Genomic DNA, 15,804 nt, shown 5'->3' with positions numbered 1-15,804 from the left:
GGCCATACAAATTTTACATTAATAACTTTGTATATAATATTCAATCTATATATTAAATAAATATATCACAATAGCTCTTAACTTTACATTATTAGTCCAAATGATCAAGAATTATTTCATATATGAAGATCACATTTACATCACTTCTCACCATCTTTAAAATAATAGTAAGTTATATTCAAGTCTATTTTATATGCTATCAAACATTCTTATATAAAAAACATCATACTACTTATAAATCTAATATAATATATCTTACCTTTCACTCTCTATCTCAAAAGGTTGTTTAAGTTTAAGATTATTTGGTCAATCACATCATGAATTATCCTGAGTGAACTATCCGAAAAGCTTAAACTATTTTGAGACACATTATTTGTTTTTCCATTATATATAGCTCTCAATACTAACGGTCAGTGGAATAGCTCTTTACAAAATTGTAATATAGAGATGCAATCCAATTTTCTCGCATTTATTTGAACACTAAAGAAAAAATAGTGCACACATAGGCATAGCAAAGCATGGCAGCAGATGTCATGTTATATCATAACAAACTGTTTATAAAAATAACTCTAGCTTGATGAGTTGGAGGGGAAATTGAAAATAAGCATAAAACATGTGAATATGTATTTAGTTATTCATCCCTCCTAATTCATCAGGATACAGTTCTGGTTGGTGTTGCGATTGACTTGCCAATCTTAGCACGCGCAGAATCTCACCGATACACCATAATGTAAGAATTTAAAAACCAATTCCTTAATCCTTGATAAAAGTTAATGAGCATGATAAATACTACAATTCAACCTTGAAAAAGATACTGGTGCTAAAAATTAAATACAAATAAAGTTCAATAATAAGCCAGATCATGACATAAATAGGTGCAACTTACATAAATAACAACTGCCCAAATAATTTCAAAGGCTCGAACTGATGAGCTTAAATTTCAGAGAATGTCGTCACCGATGCAACATAGTGCAACCAAGCTGATCATATTATGATTTACAGGATACATACTGATTATTATAATCTAATTATTAATAATGTGATTATAATGAAGAGAACAATCGTCTCGAGTTCAGTTGCGACAGACCAAGTCACCATTTCACAATATGTTCCCTGTCAATATAGAGAACTACAGTAAACCATATATCACATGAGTAAACACATAAACAAAAGTTGTTAATATGACATGAATCCCATTAAATCTTGAAGGACTACATAGTAGTAACAAAACAATACTGCCTAGATAGTGCACATTCCTCAAAGAGGCCATGATTAGTCTAGCATCAATCTAGATTAGTCTAGCATACATGTTGTCATATGTTACATAGGAACAACAGTATAAAAAACAGAACACAATTCAGTATCAAAATAACACACCAGAATTTGGGAAACAGCTTAATCATCTTTATCAGGTTAGTTTTAGTGCAGTATTAAAATAGTTTTACACGAGAAGCTAAAGTAACTATCTAAACAATTACTCAACAAAATTGACTTCAAATCATCTAAAAAAATATAAAAGCTTTTCCCGGTACACATCAAAATTCAACATGTAGTACTTTCTCAAAAGGGTAAACTTATGGATCAAAGATATAAAAAGAGTGGAAATCTTACATATTGAGATTCAGACAACAAAGAGATGTTCTCCTTCTTGAGGGACTGAATCTGACAGAGCAAATCCTTTAGCAGCTTCACACAATATAGAAGGATTTCCATTGTTCGGAACATTGAGATCTATCCCCATTCACCACCACAAAAGGCACATAAAGTCAAATTTAAGCAAAGTGTCAAATGTCATATGGCATACTGAGCAAAATTGGAGCAACAGTCACGTTGAATAAGCAAGCAGGTAGCACCATTGTAAAATTTAAACACACTCAAAATAAGCAATATAGGCATAAGAGCTGTATAGTTAAATATAGGCATAAGAGCAGTATTATAGTTAAATATAGTTAAATACATGGTGTGTATTTCTTGATGCTAGATTAAGAGTTGTATAATTAAATATAGATAATTAAAAAACTGAAAACATGAATAATATTAGTGTAAAATGTGTGATTCTGTTAGAGAAGAGGAACTGAACTGACATTGATGGCTTCTTGAAGCAATTTGGAGGAATAGGTTGGATTTGTGTCTTTGAATACTAATGAAGAAGCTGCCAATGCAGCTGCTGTCTCGGCCGCGACATCGGACCCGAGGTTTGGAAATCGTTCTCTCGTAGTGAATTTTGACAGGAACATAAAAGAAAAATACATTAAATTTTAGGTGAAGAAGTGAAGCAATGTAAACACCACTGATTATACAATTTTGACACAGATTCAAATATACTAGATTAACTGCTCAAAATCGAGTCTAAAAAACCCAGCCAAAACAGTCATAAACTCGCATTACAATTCATACACAGTCTTCACACATTTTCGCTAACCTACTGCACGTTGCATTCAAATACTACACAACCATGTATCATTTTCAAACTAATCATCCATCATGAACATAACTGACAGTTAGCATACATCCTGCTATATTTACCTACATTAACACAAAAAATCACACCAAAGGCTCCATAACCTTCTAATTCATTAACAGGTTCAAGCACAAACCAAATTATCAAGTGTCCACTTACAGTTTCAGTTAAAAGATAACAGCTTCGAAACGCAAATTACAAGTCAGTTTAAAACCTTGAATCTCACACCTACAAATGAAATATGTTGATGATATTAATTACCACATTTTGAATAACTTGGCAGGAGAAGAAATTAAATTTATTATGATTTACTATTTCGTTTTTAAGTTTGTATCCAAGCTGAAACAATTAAGTGTAACTCGTAAAACTGAAGAAACCATTCGAAAGACCGTTAGCCACAATAAAAGTGTATGTATACCTCTTCAAGTCGCTTTCTCAGAGCATTATGTCCGCTGCATCATTAGGAGCATAAGTTTTTGTTTGGAGTACAGAGTTTATGTTATCGAAAGTCGACATATATGTTATCGGCACAACAATGTTTATATAAATTCCCTATCACAGAAAGAAAGTTATACACCCTATCATAAACCAAGTTATTAACACCGAAATCATTGTTCCAACCAGAAAACTAAAACATTGGAAGGAGAAAATACAAATGCAAAGTTGAGAGAGGGAGAAAACACAACAATCAATTCATCAATAATCTCCACCTTCACCATTGAAGGCCAAATGCATAAAAACCTGATAAACAAAAACAAAAACAGAATACAAAAGTAAGGGCAGAGTTAAAAATAGATCATCAACAACATAAACTTCAGTTTCGTAGATCTAAGGTGAGATGGATAAAAGTATCATTCTTGTCACACACATTGAAAATTAAATCACACAGACTTCAAATAATTTATGAACTACAAAACCAACAACATGAACATACCTTTCTTTAAGTTGAGCAGTAGATGAATCAACCGTAAAACTCAGCGGTATAACTACGATGAACATTCAAACACATCACGGTAACCATACAATCAGACACATTCAATAAAAGCATAGTAACAAAAACTTACCAATGGTATGGATAGTAGTGACGATATGAAAAGGGGATCTGAAAAGGTTCGGTACAACGAATCGCTATAGATTACTGCGATTGAACGGTTACAGATCTGAAAAGGGTAAAACTGAAGGATATGGAGATTTTGAAATGAATGTAAAACAATAAAGTAAAAAATCAAACCTCTAAAATCTGAGGAGAATCGGCGTCTTCTTCGTCGTATGCGATTCAACTCCGACCACCACAGGCAACGAAATCAAAACCCTACCATGGAAGCGTTGGATCTGAAAAAAATGTGAATACAAGATTACACTCAAAGATGTTTTTGATTTATGGCAAACTCAAATGAGCATTCAAACAACAAGGCGGAAGCAGAAAACTCAAAGAAAAGCAAGCATTGATCACTCATGACAAGTACAGGTTGATCTATTATACTTTAGGTCGACTCAACACAAGCAGATCAAGAAGAATGCAGAAAACCAGCAGTTAGGTCGACCTACTGTCAACCCAGGTCGACCTAAAATGGAGAAAAATCCACATACTTCTGCTAGGTCGACTCACACATCATCCAGGTCGACCTAAATTGATGAAATTTACATACCAGTCTGCTAGGTCGACCTACACAACGACTAGGTCGACCTAATCTGTGAAAATGTCCCCAGAATGCATTTTGAGAGGATTCTGGTCGACCTACTCCTTAAACAGGTCGACCTAACTGGGAGCAAAATTCTGCAAGCACTGCTAGGTCGACCTAAGCTCTACAAGAGGTCGACCTAACTGATCAAGAATGCCAAAAATTCTGTTTTTCTCATCTCCAACTGCTAAGCTATCTTATATATTATCAAAGGTTCATTATTCAACACAACACCAACGACTGAAAGATACACAAACGCTTCTCATCTTCGTTCTTCATCATCTCCAACACAATTACACGTAATCATTCTTGCGTTGCGGGTTAGTGATGAGTTCGATAACGTCCATGGAACGGAATTGAAGAATCCTAGTGGGTGAAGGTTTGTGGGGTTTGTTGGTGAATAAAATCTGCGGGTTTTGTCCTCCACGACGGGTAGTTCTTGGGGGTTTTTATCAAGAGGCGTTCATTGAGGATTCGGCTGAGTGTAACGATTGAGGAACGTGGAGTTCAAGGAATCAAGACACTGCAGAAGGGAATCAAAGTGAAGCTCTTGGATAACCTTGATCTTGCTCAAGATTAAGGGGGAAGAAGATTCAAAGGATCGACATAATTGGTTTATCGTTTATCGCTTTGTTATCTTCTTTGTATATACTACTTTCAACATTAATGAAAGATTACCCAATTTCAATTTGGAATTGGGGGCAGACGTAGTCGTAGCGAGGACGATCGACGAACTGCCTAAACAAATATCGTGTTCTTGTCGCTTTTACTTTTTCTGTTACATTCTGTTCATATTTGGTTATAATAGCAAATTGATCAACGATTCGAGTGTTAAGATTGTGAATTAAGAACTTACATAAACATCACAATCCACCACACATTGAATTACCTTCAATTTGATCATTATCACCAAGTGTTTGTATATTTGTTTCTATCACTCTTACTGCATTGCAAACATTGTCCATCATACAAAAATTTAATCTGATTTTTCAATAAGAGAAACGCTTTGATTCTGCAACATATACTCTTATCATTTACCTCAAGTCTTTGACTGGTTTTTTAAACACATATATAATCGTTTCGATAGTGGTTCGGAATAGACGCGAGTCGATTCAGAATCACTTCCGCTGAAAAGTCGTTTAAATCCGTAAAACTGTGAACGATCTATTCACCCCCCCTCTAGATCCTAAGGCCAGCGTCTAACAAGTGGCATCAAGAGCTCTGGTTTATTCCGTGCTACGTGAAACACTTATTGGAAAGATGGCTTCCGGACCTAAAGGGGCTCATAATAGAGCTCCAGTTTTCAACGGTGAAAACTATGGCTATTGGAAGGATTGTATGTGTGTCCACATCAATGCAATTGATAGGAACATCTGGACAGCTATTGTCAATGGTCCCTTTCAGATCACCATGACAAATGCAGCTGGTGCAGTTGTTCCAAAACCAGAAAATACTTGGGATGCTGAAGATGAAAAGAGATATGCATACGATTGGAAAGCGAGAAACATTCTAATCTCAGCTCTAGGAGTTGATGAATACTATCGCGTTTCCCATTGTAGATCAGCTAAAGCTATGTGGGACACATTGCAAGTTGCCCACGAGGGAACGGATGATGTCAAACTAGCTAGGATCAATACGTTAACTCAAGAGTTCGAACTCTTCCACATGGAAGATGGTGAATCCATCGAAAACATGCAGAAGAGATTCGTTCATCTGAAAAATCGGTTAAATTCACTTGATAGACCTGTTTCCAATGCAGTTGCTACTAACAAAATCTTAAGATGCTTGAACAGGGAATGGCAACCCAAAGTTACAGCAATAAAGGAAGCAAATGATCTAAACACTTTAGACATCACAACTCTATTTGGTAAACTAGAGGAACATGAACAACACCTTAAATGCCTTGACATGCATGAGAAAAGGACAAAGAAAGAAAAGAACATGGAGAAAGAGGTAGAGAAGAAGTCAATAGCTCTAAAAGCTTCGAGCTCCAAGACCTCAAAACGAGAGCCAAAGGATAGTGACACAAGTGATGACGAAGACTCCGATGATGAGGAAATGGGACTGTTTGTGCGAAGATACAACAAATATCTAAAGAAAAATGGAGCAAAACATTCCGACAAAGGCTTGATCAACTATAGAAAGCAATCAAACATGTTCAAACAAGATGACGACAACAAAGGAAAGATCAAAGGTCTTTGCTTCAATTGTGGGAAAGCCGGTCACTACAAACCGGATTGTCCATACCTTAAGAAAGAAAAGGAGAAGAACCAAAGCAAAGGTCATAACAAATCTAAAAGAGCTTACATAGCATGGGAAAGTGATTCATCTAGTGAAAGCTCATCAAGCGATGAAGAAGAATCAGCAAACCTATGTTTCATGGCTCATCAAAACAAGAAAAAGAAAGCTGAAAAGTGTCTTGACATTGCAGAAAGGTTGTGGTTCCTTGATAGCGGATGTTCAAGACACATGACTGGAGACCTATCTCTTTTCGTTGAGTTTCAAGCAAAGAAAAAGGGGTATGTCACCTATGGAGATAACAATTGGGGAGCCATACTTGGTAAAGGAAGTGTAGGTAACCCTTCTACCACTACTATAACTGATGTGCTGCTAGTAGAAGGTCTTAAACATAATCTTTTAAGTATAAGTCAATTGTGTGACAAAGAATTTAAAGTAATGTTTACAAATTCTGGCTGCACAATAGAACATACTAAGAAAAGAGACATTATGTTTAAGGGCTTAAGAGTAAACAACATCTACATGCTAAATTTGGATGAGGTATCTAAGTCTAGTACCAAGTGTCTAGTTGCTCTGGGCGATGACTCATGGCTGTGGCATAGACGTCTCGCCCACATAAATTTTGACTTACTTAATAAAGTTGTCTCAAAAGATTTAGTAATCGGCTTACCTAAAATGAAGTTTTCAAAAGATCATCTATGTGATGCTTGTCAAAAGGGAAAGCAAACAAAAATCTCTTTTAAATCAAAGAACGTGGTTTCAACATCACGCCCTCTTGAACTACTTCACATGGATCTCTTTGGCCCTTCAAGGACTAAAAGCATAGGTGGAAACACCTATGGTTTTGTCATTGTCGATGATTACTCGAGATTTTGTTGGACAATCTTTCTACCTAGTAAGGATCAAACTTTTCCAGCTTTCACACAATTTGCAAGATTATGTCAAAACAAAATGAACAACAAAATAGTTGCAATTCGAAGTGATCACGGTGGAGAGTTTGAAAACATTCTTTTTGAAAAATACTGTGATAAACATGGAATTGAGCATAACTTTTCAGCTCCTAGAACACCTCAACAAAACGGAGTAGTTGAACGTAAAAATCGGGTTCTAGAGGAGCTGGCAAGAACAATGCTGAATGAGGGTAATCTACCAAAGTATTTCTGGGCTGACGCGATTAGTACAGCATGTTATGTTTTGAATAGGATAACAATACGTCCTATACTGAACAAAACTCCCTATGAATTACTAAAAGGTAGAAAACCAAATGTATCTCATCTCCATGTATTCGATTGCAAGTGTTTTGTTTTGAACAATGGTAAGGATAATCTTGGCAAATTCGATGCTAAAGCTGATGAGGGCATATTCCTTGGTTACTCACAATCTAGCAAAGCATATCGAATATATAATAAGAGATTACTTATAGTAGAAGAGTCAGTACACGTTTCTTTTGATGAATCTTATGCAAAATATGTCGAGAAAGGTCTTTCATTTAATGGTGCAGGTCCATCCACTGAAGACATTGTCAAGGATAAGGAAGATGAGGATGAAAGTATTGTAAAGAAAGATGCTGAGAGAGAGAGAGAGAAAGATGAGTCTCACAATGAAAATGAAAAAGAAAGCATCTCAAACAATGAAGAACTTCCCAAGGCCTGGACAAACGTGAAAGACCATCCAATTGACAATATAATAGGAGACATCTCAAGGGGCGTTACAACATGCTCAAAGATAAGTAACTTCTGTCATCATTTTGCTTTTGTTTCACAAGTTGAGCCGAAAAACGCTAAGGATGCATTACTTGATGAGCATTGGCTAATGGCCATGCAAGAAGAATTAAACCAATTTAAACGGAATGATGTTTGGGACTTAGTCCCTCATCCGGGAGATCATCAAGTAATAGGCACTAGATGGGTTTTTCGTAACAAACTTGATGAAAACGGCGTTATTACTAGAAACAAAGCTAGATTAGTTGCCCAAGGTTATAATCAAGAGGAAGGTATTGATTATGAAGAGACATACGCTCCTGTAGCACGTCTCGAAGCTATTCGTCTCTTACTTGCTTATGCTTGTTCTAAAGACTTCAAACTATTCCAAATGGATGTTAAAAGTGCCTTTCTAAATGGCTATATAAATGAAGAAGTCTGTGTTGCTCAGCCACCCGGCTTTGAGAATTACATGTACCCAACTCATGTCTATAAGCTGAAACGTGCTCTATACGGTCTTAAACAAGCCCCTCGGGCTTGGTACGAACGTTTGAGCAAGTTTCTCCTTAGTCAAGGGTACTCTAGGGGTAAAGTTGACACTACTCTCTTTATTAAAAGAAAAGATAAAGATATTCTCTTAGTCCAAATTTATGTAGATGACATTATATTTGGGTCGACTAATGCAAAACTTGTCAAAGATTTTTCTAAGCTTATGCAGAGTGAATTTGAGATGAGTCTCATGGGTGAGCTAAATTTCTTCCTTGGCCTACAAATCAAGCAACTCAGTCATGGAACGTTTGTGAATCAAACTAAATACTGTACGGAGCTGCTCAAAAGATTTGGAATGAGTGAAGCAAAAGAAATTGACACACCTATGGCAACAAATACTAATCTAGACAAAGATGAGAAAGGTAAAGAGGTTGACGTAAAATTATACCGAGGTATGATAGGTTCACTATTGTATCTTACTGCCTCAAGACCAGACATCATGTTTAGTGTGTGTATGTGTGCAAGATATCAATCTTGTCCAAAAGAATCTCACTTGAAAGCCGTCAAAAGAATTCTGCGATACTTACGTGGAACTACTACATATGGCCTATGGTATCCAAAGGGAAATGAGTGTCATTTGGTAGGATTCTCTGATTCAGATTTTGTTGGCTGCAAATCCGATAGAAAAAGCACCAGTGGAACGTGTCATCTATTCTCAAATTCATTGATAAGTTGGCATAGCAAGAAACAAGTATCGGTTGCATTATCTACTGCTGAGGCAGAATATGTAGCTGCTGGAAGCTGCTGTGCACAAATATTATGGCTCAAGCAACAACTTCTTGACTTTGGTATTAAGCTTGATCGCATACCTATCATGTGCGATAACACAAGTGCCATAAACTTGAGTAAAAATCCTGTCTTACACTCACGTACCAAGCATATTGAAATAAGACATCACTTTCTACGAGATCATGTAGAAAAAGGAGACGTTACATTTGAACATGTAGAAAGCAAGAAGCAACTAGCTGACATATTCACCAAACCTCTAGCAACGGAGCAATACTTCAACATTCGTAGGGAATTAGGGATACTCGATATCTCTAATTTGGGCTAATTACGTTTGTTCTCTCTTAATATTATTCCTTTACTTTATATATATATATATATATGTTCTCTCTTGCTAACATTTTTCTTAGCGTAAAGGTAGTTCATCATCTAGCCAGGCGTCATTCCACATTGATTAAAGGCTGCCATTAAAGTTGAGAAAGCGGTAACGTTATTGTTGTTCACTTCCAAAAATATTATTGATACTATAATATGCTATCAATTAACATGCTTATAGTGACTTCACACATATATCGCTCTTGCTCATTTGACTCTCATGCTATAACTGACTACCTTTTTATGAATGCTAGCATTTTATCTATGGTTCTCTCGTTACTCTTCTATTTTCGTTGTATCTCTTTTTGATGTTGACAAAGGGGGAGATAGATGCTGAGTGTACGGGGGAGCTGTGTTGAGAGATTGACTTGTTGAGAGATAGATGCTGGATGTACGGGGGAGCTTTGTTGAGTCTTTATCACTTACCACCAAAGCTTCGACTAATGGTTTGCCATCATCAAAAAGGGGGAGCATGTGAATACAAGATTACACTCAAAGATGTTTTTGATTTATGGCAAACTCAAATGAGCATTCAAACAACAAGGCGGAAGCAGAAAACTCAAAGAAAAGCAAGCATTGATCACTCATGACAAGTACAGGTTGATCTATTATACTTTAGGTCGACTCAACACAAGCAGATCAAGAAGAATGCAGAAAACCAGCAGTTAGGTCGACCTACTGTCAACCCAGGTCGACCTAAAATGGAGAAAAATCCACATACTTCTGCTAGGCCGACTCACACATCATCCAGGTCGACCTAAATTGATGAAATTTACATACCAATCTGCTAGGTCGACCTACACAACGACTAGGTCGACCTAATCTGTGAAAATGTCCCCAGAATGCATTTTGAGAGGATTCTGGTCGACCTACTCCTTAAACAGGTCGACCTAACTGGGAGCAAAATTCTGCAAGCACTGCTAGGTCGACCTAAGCTCTACAAGAGGTCGACCTAACTGATCAAGAATGCCAAAAATTCTGTTTTTCTCATCTCCAACTGCTAAGCTATCTTATATATTATCAAAGGTTCATTATTCAACACAACACCAACGACTGAAAGATACACAAACGCTTCTCATCTTCGTTCTTCATCATCTCCAACACAATTACACATAATCATTCTTGCGTTGCGGGTTAGTGATGAGTTCGATAACGTCCATGGAACGGAATTGAAGATTCCTAGTGGGTGAAGGTTTGTGGGGTTTGTTGGTGAATAAAATCTGCGGGTTTTGTCCTCCACGACGGGTAGTTCTTGGGGGTTTTTATCAAGAGGCGTTCATTGAGGATTCGGCTGAGTGTAACGATTGAGGAACGGGGAGTTCAAGGAATCAAGACACTGCAGAAGGGAATCAAAGTGAAGCTCTTAGATAACCTTGATCTTGCTCAAGATTAAGGGGGAAGAAGATTCAAAGGATCGACATAATTGGTTTATCGTTTATCGCTTTGTTATCTTCTTTGTATATACTACTTTCAACATTAATGAAAGATTACCCAATTTCAATTTGGAATTGGGGGCAGACGTAGTCGTAGCGAGGACGATCGACGAACTGCCTAAACAAATATCGTGTTCTTGTCGCTTTTACTTTTTCTGTTACATTCTGTTCATATTTGGTTATAATAGCAAATTGATCAACGATTCGAGTGTTAAGATTGTGAATTAAGAACTTACATAAACATCACAATCCACCACACATTGAATTACCTTCAATTTGATCATTATCACCAAGTGTTTGTATATTTGTTTCAATCACTCTTACTGCATTGCAAACATTGTCCATCATACAAAAAGTTAATCTGATTTTTCAATAAGAGAAACGCTTTGATTCTGCAACATATACTCTTATCATTTACCTCAAGTCTTTGACTGGTTTTTTAAACACATATATAATCGTTTCGATAGTGGTTCGGAATAGACGCGAGTCGATTCAGAATCACTTCCGCTGAAAAGTCGTTTAAATCCGTAAAACTGTGAACGATCTATTCACCCCCCCTCTAGATCCTAAGGCCAGCGTCTAACAAAAAATAGTCCTGTTAATAAACAACATAGAAGTCACAAATTCCATAGGTTGGGCAAACAAACCATCAACATCACGATATCATCAGCAACGTGTTCATCGTCACCATCAACATCATATTCATCTGCACATAAATCAGAAGAAGAACAATATCAGAGAAAGAAAGACAAAAGAAAGAGGAAGAGGAAGAGAGAGGTAGAGGAAGAGAGAGAGAACGTGATGTTTTTCAAAATAGAAGCAACCCTAGGGTTGGTAGTAGAAGCAAAAGAAAAGAAAGATGGTTAAGGCATCCACATGGCAGTATTTGGTAACAGAAGGGCAATATGGTATTTTCCAGATCAGTGAACTTTCTTATATTGTAGATGTAATAGAAATTTGAATTTGTCTTTACATGAAATTATAATCGATTTGTCTTATGTTAGTTTATTTATCTTGTATCAAGAAATAAACTAAAAACATCTTTACTCAAAAGATACATTTTAATTTAAATAGTAGTACTCACAAATCTACTTAATATAAATGCAAGGTTGTCATGATGACAACCTTCCTAACCCTAATGCTTATGTGGCATGATTTTAGTAACTTTGAACACAATCCTAACTATAATGCTTATGTGGCATAATTTTAGAATTTTCAATTTTTATGAGCCACTATTTTTTTCTAACAATATTATTAAAACCACCTTTCTAACCACTATATTTTAAAAATATTATTAAATCATCTTTCTAGCAATAACAATAGTATAATAATATTAATAAACCGTTATTACTTTATTACTAATCCTTCAATAATTATATTTTATTAATAATCCTTAAATTTTTTAATAAATTTTATAAAAATATAGAATCATAAAAGTGGAAATAAAAATAAAATATAAAATTAAAATTGTGATATATTAATATTTAATATTATTATTATTATTTTTATTTTTGTTAGACAACTTTTTGTACTTTAAGTGAGTGAAAATAAAATATATACAAAACTCAAAAAAAATTAGTTTTGCATTTTATAATAAATATATGCTCATGGAAATATAAATGAAAATAAGATTAATTTTAAATTTCAGAATTTCGAAATTTGAATATTATTTCTAATAAGTAGTTTTTATTTTTTTTAATATATTAATTAAAAATATATACTCATTTATTATTATTATTATTATTATTATTATTATTATTATTATTTTTGTTTGACAATTATTATACCTCTCTTAGAATTCTCATAACATTTCATTAGTGATTGTTATTTAAAATTATTTTTTCAGTCTTTGAAAAATTAATAAAAAAATATAATAGTTTTCTATTCTTAGAATTTTCATATCCCTTTAATTTTGTAAATCCTATATCGTGTAACTTCTCTATCCCTTTAATATTGTGTAACTCTCATATCTCTTATTATTCTTTATACCTCATTAGTGAATAATCAATTTTCAATTTTGTAACCATTTTTTTATTTATTTATTTTAATATCCTTTATTAATACAAATCTTTTTCAAAAAATATTACTAGCATTTATATACCACTTTTTTCTAGCAATATTATTAAACCATCTTTCTATAATATTATCTAAAAATAGTTTTTCAATTCTTTGAAAATTAATAAAAATATATAATAGGAATAGAATAAAAATTAAAATAAAATTTAAATTTAAACTTTTGAAATAATTTATTATGAAAATATTAATTAAATAAATTATTCAGTTACAATTACTCTAATATTTATAGTTTTGAATAATGACACATTATTGCAAAATATATTGCATTTAATTACAATTTATTTTTGGAAGAAAAATCAGTTACAATTTTCTAATTAGATTAATTTTTAATTATTGCGAAAATTAATGTTTAGGAAATAAAGTGTTATATGAAACAGTCCATTCAATGAAAATTTAAATTATAAATTTAATATAAATTAAATTTTGTAGATTGTGTTGCTATTATAAATTCAATCAAAATATACGTGATTTTTGTCTCACTCTCTTCCTTAAATAGATAAACTCATTTCATTTCTTCCTCAAACCATCCTTTAGTTTCTTACTATCATTTCATTTGATGGGACGAATTGGTGAACTATTCTACACCATTAAAAAATAGAATAGATTTTTCTATCTTTATCTAATCCAAAAGCTCTTGGAAGGTTCACTCTTTTTATTTTACATCTATTCAAATCTATTTCATGTCCATATTTTTCCATATAAATTTTATTGTATTACTTTTGATCATATTCAAATTTATTTTATAAGTATTATTTTGATCATATTCAACTTTATTTCATATTCATATTGTGTAATATAATTACTAATTATTATTTTACAGGTTTTGCAATTTGAATGAGTCTAATCAGGCAAGCTCTTACAAACAACAATTTTAGAACGAAATTTGAAATATATATCTCTTACAATCATCTAGAGCATTTAAATTCTAAAAGTTGTAATACATATGCTTATGTTAATAAATTTTTATTTTTTTATTGATTTTTAATGTTCTTTGTTTAATTTTCTTCCTCTTTCTTCACAATTCTAGAATTGTGCTACACTGCTATTATGTTTTGTTTTGTAAATAAATTCTTATTTTTTATAGTATAAATTCTAAATATTATTTTAATCATTACGAATAACAACCTTAAAATGTGTATTGAAATATACGAATTTTGCAATAATTTAGATCATCAAATTTCTAGAACTATAATAATACACATGCTTTCGTCGAAATACAATCATATTAATTAGATTATTATTATTTGTTTAATTTTCTTCTTTCGCTTATGATTCTTTCAAATATAACCATATCAATAATATTTAATTTCCATTTAATTGTTAGGAAGTTTATTTTTTTTGTTTTAATTTCCGTTATATCAATTTGAAAATATTTTTATGGTTTAGCAACAGGGAATGGTTGATGTTGTTATTCTTTATATAAATAAAGATTTTATTCGTTTAGACAAATTATTTCTATCAATCAAGATTCTTACACTATAATTAATGCATAATGATAATATTTAATTTTCATTTTAATTGTTATAAAAATTTGTGTTTTATTTCTTTTTTAATTATAATAATCTTTGAATTTACATTCTATTTCAACCATTAATGAGTTATTAAAAATAATAAAATATATTTTTCACTATTTATGATATTTATCAATCCAAATTGTAACTCTTAAAAAATTGAAACTCCATTTTATTATATTAATGATATTATCTACTTATAAAAATTTTAACTTTGCACTTAGTACCAAATTTTGATATTTCTCACTATTAGAAATTTTAAAATTATAATTTTTACTAATTATTGATAGAAATTTTAACCGTTTAAATGACAACTAATCAAACTATTATTTTATATATTATTTGTTTATTAAAATTATTAAATTTTTAAGATACAATCTAATATTACTTACAATTACATCTATCTTTTTTATTATTCCATAAAATACACATTCTCAAATATTATAATAAACATATAATAATTATTCAAATTAAATTACTAGAAAAAAATCCTATAAACATAACCAATTAATCCTCTATATTATTCTTAAAATTTATAAAACTGCATATAATTACTCAAATAAAATTATTTAAGAAATACTCCATAAACAAAATAATAATCTAAAGTTTAAAATTTATATACAATATATTACAATCAACCGCGCAACGCGCGGGTTATATACTAGTAAACATAAAACAAAACTAGACTTTGAAAAATAAAATGAAGATTCAAATGAGTTCAATTAACTTGCAAATGTAATTAACAATAAAAATGAACATAGGCTAAAAATCAAACTCTTGACTTTTAATCTATGCTAAAAAAAAAAGTGCAAATGAACTAGTAACAAAAGTGATTAGAATCAATTTTTGACTTATTTTATTCCAATAACATGTTGATGAATGACAATGATTCAGAGGAATTATGAATGGAGCATTAGATGTCAAGTAGTCAAACTCTTGGACTCTTTACATCAAATTCTCAAACATAAAAGTAAGTCAAAATCTAAAAAAAGAAAAAACAAAAACAACAGATAAAATCAGTACTCTTGACTATTTATCCATCTGAACCTCTGA

This window comes from Vicia villosa, linkage group LG1 (genome assembly GCF_029867415.1).
Source record: "Vicia villosa cultivar HV-30 ecotype Madison, WI linkage group LG1, Vvil1.0, whole genome shotgun sequence".
NCBI lineage: Eukaryota > Viridiplantae > Streptophyta > Magnoliopsida > Fabales > Fabaceae > Vicia > Vicia villosa.
Note: the sequence above shows the minus strand (reverse complement) of the source record.